The following is a 6,000-nucleotide window of genomic DNA, read 5'->3' on the forward strand; positions in this document are numbered from 1 at the left end:
GTGTCCTCGGCCCTTGAAACCTCAGTGAAGATGGGGAACTGTGTGGGGTAATGGTCACAGAGTTCCCCATCTTCGCTGAGGTCTCAAGTCAACCTTTCAAACCTTTTATGTATCTTTAGTGATTTCTACTTCTGTTTTCCTGGAATCCAAGGTGCTCTTTATTGAACTGCTCACTTCATAGAACTGAAGTAACCATTACATCGTCTCTCACAGATAAAGAGAAAAGGAAAGACATGAACGTTCCCCAAATCTGATGAGCCTTAAATTCTGCCACCGTAAGCCCTGTGGTACTCAAGTGAGGAGGGATAGAAGAGCACTATTGGGGTTCACACTCCTTTCCCTGCTAAAGGGAACTTTCAGAAAAAATGCCCAGGCTGCAGTTAAAGTACAGCGACGTTGGCGTGGGAACCTCGGGGTTCTGTGCAAGCCTCACTCTGCAGCCCCGCCTCGCAGGGGCCTAAGCTCAGGAACATTGCTTTGGTTCATGATGAAGTCAGAGAGTTTTATTACCTTCAAAGTAGATGAACTTGTAGGATTCCTAAACAAGTCTCTCTGAACAAAGTCTCTGAGTCTTCAGCTAGATGTCTCTTTAATCACGCTTATAAAATATCCTGGCCCAGACCAGAAGTGTTCATCCTTGCACACACACATGCATGTGTGCATGGACCAAATGCTGTCAGGTATGAGAAACAAAGATGAGGAAGAGCTCTTTTTTATCCATAAAAGGAAAGCTTAGTAGTCTGCAAAAATGCAACTTTCCACCTCAAGGGTGTGCCCTTGAGAAACACTGCTGGGGGAAGTCAGTTGATGGAGGAGTGACTGGCTCTCTCGCAATAACAGGGGGTGTTCTGGGTAGAACACAGTTCTGTTCCTACAACAGTGATGTAACCCGAGTTTTGGTGTCAGTTAAAACATACCCTTGCCTAAGTCACTTACCTATTCTTACACAGTTGTAAAATCATAATCTAGAACATAAAAACATACGCTGTGTTCATGTGTATTCTTCCACCGAGCGAAACCAAACTAATTTTCCCATGTAGTCCATTAGTATGATGCTAACAACATAAGCTGAAACATTCATGACTCAATTCTTAAAGTTTTTACAGGAGTGAGCATCATAAACTCAAAACATCCTATGTCAAGACTGTCATAACCCGATGTTGGTCAAATAAGTTTGCAAATATGATGTATATGTTTGCTCGCTTATAGTTTGCATTGGCATTGGATGTGGGTAACAGGCTGTAAGCAGGCAGGGTCATTATAGCCTAATGTTGACTGTTGCATGATAAGGGGTGGTGCACTCTCATGAGGAATCCCATTATGCCTCAGATAAGTGACTTTGTATCAGAGACTTCCTTGTTTGTATATTGGATTAAAGGTTTTGATTTCTACACTATAAAATGGGGCAGAGGAGCCCATGCAGGAGGAGAGCAGAGAAATTCCACGTGGAGGAGAGGAGAAGCAGCCAAGATGGCAGAGTGCTGAAGGAGAAGCCAGTTTGCGCAGAGAGAAGGAGATGGGGAACAGAGGTGAATGAGGCTGGTGAGGTACAAACCTTTGATTCTAGGAAACTCAGATAAGTCAGTAGTTTTGGGAGCCCTGAATGGAAAGGGAAGTGTTTTCCCACTGTGTGTATTTCTTGCCTACCAGGTGCAAGCTAGGATTAAAGGTAATGGCCCACCAGTTTTTGCTTCTGTTGTTTCATTACCGTCTGTCTGAATCAAATGCGAACCTGCATGGGCCAGGTGGCTGTGATGGTGGCTGTGGCTACTGGCTTTATACCCGAGGACCCCCATACTTCCTTAGGAGGATTAAGTGGGTAGCCAGTGATCCACTCCTGTTCGAGGAAGTGTGTATCAATTTACCCCTGGGTCACAGGGCAACACATATGCCCTCTAGCACATCTGAGGGGAGATTGCCAGGGGTTGAATTCCAGCTCCACCTCTTCTGAATGGTGTAGCCTCAGGCAAGAATCCAACTTCTCCTTGCCACCATTTTCTAACTGGTGAAATGCTGAGGGGACTTAATAATAATATACCGACCTCAGGGTATCACTGTAAAGTCAGTTAATAGAGTGGAAACCTTTAGAAGGGTGTCTGGCAGTAGTAAGTTCTCAAGAAACTGTAGGCTCTATTATCATCATCTCTGATATCAGTTATCTTTATCACTGTGGCCACTGGGTAACCCAGCAATCTGTCTTCGTTTTCTCCCTCTTGGCTGATAGGGATCTAATGTATCTGGGGAGAAAGGCTCAAGTTCAAACACTGGAAGAAGTCTGGCTTTTGGTGCGAATGGGGGAGAAAGAAGGAATCTGAGGACAGCCATTGTTTGCTTTGGGCTCTGATGCTGCCCAATTCTTCTCCAGGGAACAACCAGCTCCCAGACATTTGGGGACATAGCTGGGTTTCTTCCTCTCCCACCCACTGGTTTTCTTCCCACCATTGACACATCCCAGAATGTGTCAGTTGACTCTGAAATCGCAAAAATCTGGTTCACACCTGTAGGTCAAACTCACACTTGATTTGGTGGTTTATTGGCAGTTTAGTAACCAGAGCCTAGGTCACAGCATGTCCTGAAACTCACTTGGGACTGAGTAAACATACAGAAATGAAGTATGCTTTGCCTTTCTAAAAGTGGAAACACTTTAAGATGTTATTTATTTATTTATTTATTTATTTATTTATTTATTTATTATTTTATTTAAGTGAGAGGAAGAAAGGCAGAGAGACAGGCTCCTGGATGTACCCCAACTGGGATGCAACCAGCAACCGCCATCTCGGGCCTATGCTCAAATCAACCTGGCCATCCACAGCACCCAGGCCAATACTCAAACCACCTGAGTCACTGGCTGTGAGAAGGGAAGAGAAGGAGAGAAGGGGGAGAGAGAGGGGAAAAGGAGCAGATGGTCGCTTCTCATGTGTGCCCGGACCAGGGATCAAACCCAGAACATTCATCCACTGGGTCAACGCTCTATCCACAGAGCCAACCGGCCAGTGCCAAGATCGTATTTCTAGTTCTGCAGAGCTGCGGGTGTGAGTCCATCCTTGGTTTAAGTCCCGACACATGACTGAGACCTAGACCACACGACGGTATTGTGTGTCTCCTCTCTGATTGTGAGCACTTCACGTCTCTGTGCGCATGGAGCGTTTGTCCACACAGAGAAGCGGAGCTCCCGTCCCTGTGCGCATGGAGCGTTTGTCCACACAGAGAAGCGGAGCTCCCGTCCCTGTGCGCATGGAGCGTTTGTCCACACAGAGAAGCGGAGCTCCCGGGAAGGCACAGCCGTGTTCTAACGTCTGCATTTCCTCACCCCGGTCCCCGCCTCCACCACCCAGTCTTCTCTAAGACAGCCAGGCTTTGGAGACAACAGCCTGTGCAGAACCCGGGCTGAAGTGAAACCAGAATAAGATACTGGATACCTTCCTCTTAGGCCAATTAAAACCGTATGGGAGACAGCATCATTTGTCTCTGGCAGACTAAGCCATGAGGGACTATACAAAAAACATATTTAGTTATAGGAAATGGAAAAAATATCTACTAATGAGGGCAAATGTATATATATACACATTTAACAAAGAATAAAGTGATCAGAAAAAGTATTAAAAACCTTTTTGAGACAAGAAAAGGGAATGAAAAGTGGGACAGAATACAATACTCCCAGAGAGCATTATAATGTATAGATTTGGTGCAGTTTCAATCAGTTCTAAAAATTGGTATTGTGTTTCCAAAAGCCAATATGAAAAGTAATTATATCTATAACACTGCCAGTGTATTGAGGAACTTTTGAAAATAATTAGCTTTCTTCTCCATGATATTGCAGCATTTTCAAACATTGTGCTTCTTTTTTGTATGATTTTTGTCCTTATATGGAGATGATGTATTTCATAATTGCTGATGACAATATTAATACTTATAGTTTAGGTGTGAAAAAGTAAATCCCAGAGACGGATACAGGACACCGGGTTGGAAAAACAGGCGCCTCTAGAGTCTCTTTGCAGCCCACTTTTTTCTGTTTGACACCCACCCCCCACCTCACGCCCACAAAGAGGCCGTAAGCTAAGTTAGAAGTTGCTGACAAAGAGCATTTGCAGAAGTTGTGTTTAAGTGGAACAGCAAGCTGGCATTGACCATGTTCTCTCCAGCCAATGAGGACGAGATGCAGGGCAGCATCACTTGTCTCCGGAAAACTAAGCCATCAAGAAAACCCACAGGAACACAGATAAAAGTGAAGTGGTTACCAGGGGGAGGAGATGGAAGAAAAGGGGTGGGGGGAAGGGAGTAAAAAAGACAAATATACGGTGACAGAAAATGATTTGACTTTGGGTGATGGGTATACATCTTAATCAGCAGTTCAAATGCTATAGAAACATTTATCTGAATGAAAACTATGTACCCTTATTGATCAATGACACACTGTTAAATTTAATTTTCTAAATAAAATTTTAAAAAATGGAAAGCCAACCAGAAAAGAGCTACCATGTATAAAAATGCCAACAAAACCATATATAAGAAACAAAGAACATGAGGAAAGTTCTACCAATAACAAAAGTTCATACTTTTGGTTTTTAATGGAACATGAAAATCTGAAGAAATATAAGTCAAATATCATTTGAAATTCTAAAATTAACAATGATGTGATTCTAAAAATCACTAGAAGTGATGAGTAGGCAAGACTAACAAAAAAACATTTTTCTCTTTTACTGAACTCACTACTTGGTTTAAATGATTCTTTACTCAACCGCACTTTTTCATTTTCAACTGTTTCTTTTTTTAAATGTGCAAACTATTTTCTGATGAGGACAATCATTTCTCAAATATCTCTGTAGTCTGGTAGGTTGGTATATTTCCAGGAGTCAGTAGCTGGAAAAGACACACAAGCACAGTTCATTCTCTGGCCCTACGCTACCCGCCAGTAAAAACAAAGGCAAGCAGGTTTCCGTGGTGTCTACATCATCATGGAAGTGACCGGACCCTGGAGTGACAAATGTCATGTTGGTTCTGGTTGTAAATTTACAACCCCTTGTCACCACACAGCCAGCCAGTGATGTCAGTTGTGCATGTGGAGGTATTTGAGAAATACAAGGCTGATTAAAAGCCTTCCTGGAAGTCTGTGATTGTCTCAGCACACTTGTAGTCTGGACATAGGACTCTGAAAACTACTCTCTCTTTATACCAAAGGCTCAGGCTGACGTCTGCAAAAGCTGGTCTCATCAGTCTCTCAAACACACCGCCATGGCTTTTTAAAGAACTATCCTCTTCCAGGTGTATGAAAAGTTGTCTGTCATCTGAAGGACCAAGAATCTCCGCTTTCACTTCCAACTCTGGACAGCTCTAAGGAAAACAGGGCTCATTATATTAATCTGTAAACATAAAAAATACTTCCAAATCTGTAAGAATTTTTATGCATTTATTTGAGCCAAACTGTCAACAGTTGCCAGGAAGCAAAGTCACAACAGATGGAGAAAATGATGCAGAAAATGGCAGTTTCACCACTTATTTTACGCATTAGAATCAAGAGGATGGGAGGTGATGCTTTCTGCTCCTCCTTCCCTTCTCTATCTCTGTGTGTGTGTCTCTCTCTCTGTCTCTTCTCTCTAAAATGAATAAATAAAATCTAAAAAAATAAATAAATAATTTTATAAAAGAATCAAAGGGGAAGGCATAAGGGAGTTACATAAAATTGGTGATTGATTAGGGCATTGAGAGAAAACAAAGTGGGAAAATCTCTGGGATTGGATAAAAAGTGAAAATGTACCATATTTCCCCATGAATGAGACACCCCCATGTATAAGACACACCTTAATTTTGGGACCTGAAATTTGAAAAAAAAAATGTTTTACATTAAGTTATTGAACTCCAGTTTTATTCATTATAAAATTCATACTGCTCCTCATCATTATCAAAACTGCCATCCATTAGCTTGTCCTCCTCTGTGTCTGATGATGAATCACTGTCTCCATCTACTGCTTCGTCCTCAGCTCCATCTATGGCATTTGAAAT

This window comes from Saccopteryx leptura, chromosome 1 (genome assembly GCF_036850995.1).
Source record: "Saccopteryx leptura isolate mSacLep1 chromosome 1, mSacLep1_pri_phased_curated, whole genome shotgun sequence".
Taxonomy (NCBI): domain Eukaryota; kingdom Metazoa; phylum Chordata; class Mammalia; order Chiroptera; family Emballonuridae; genus Saccopteryx; species Saccopteryx leptura.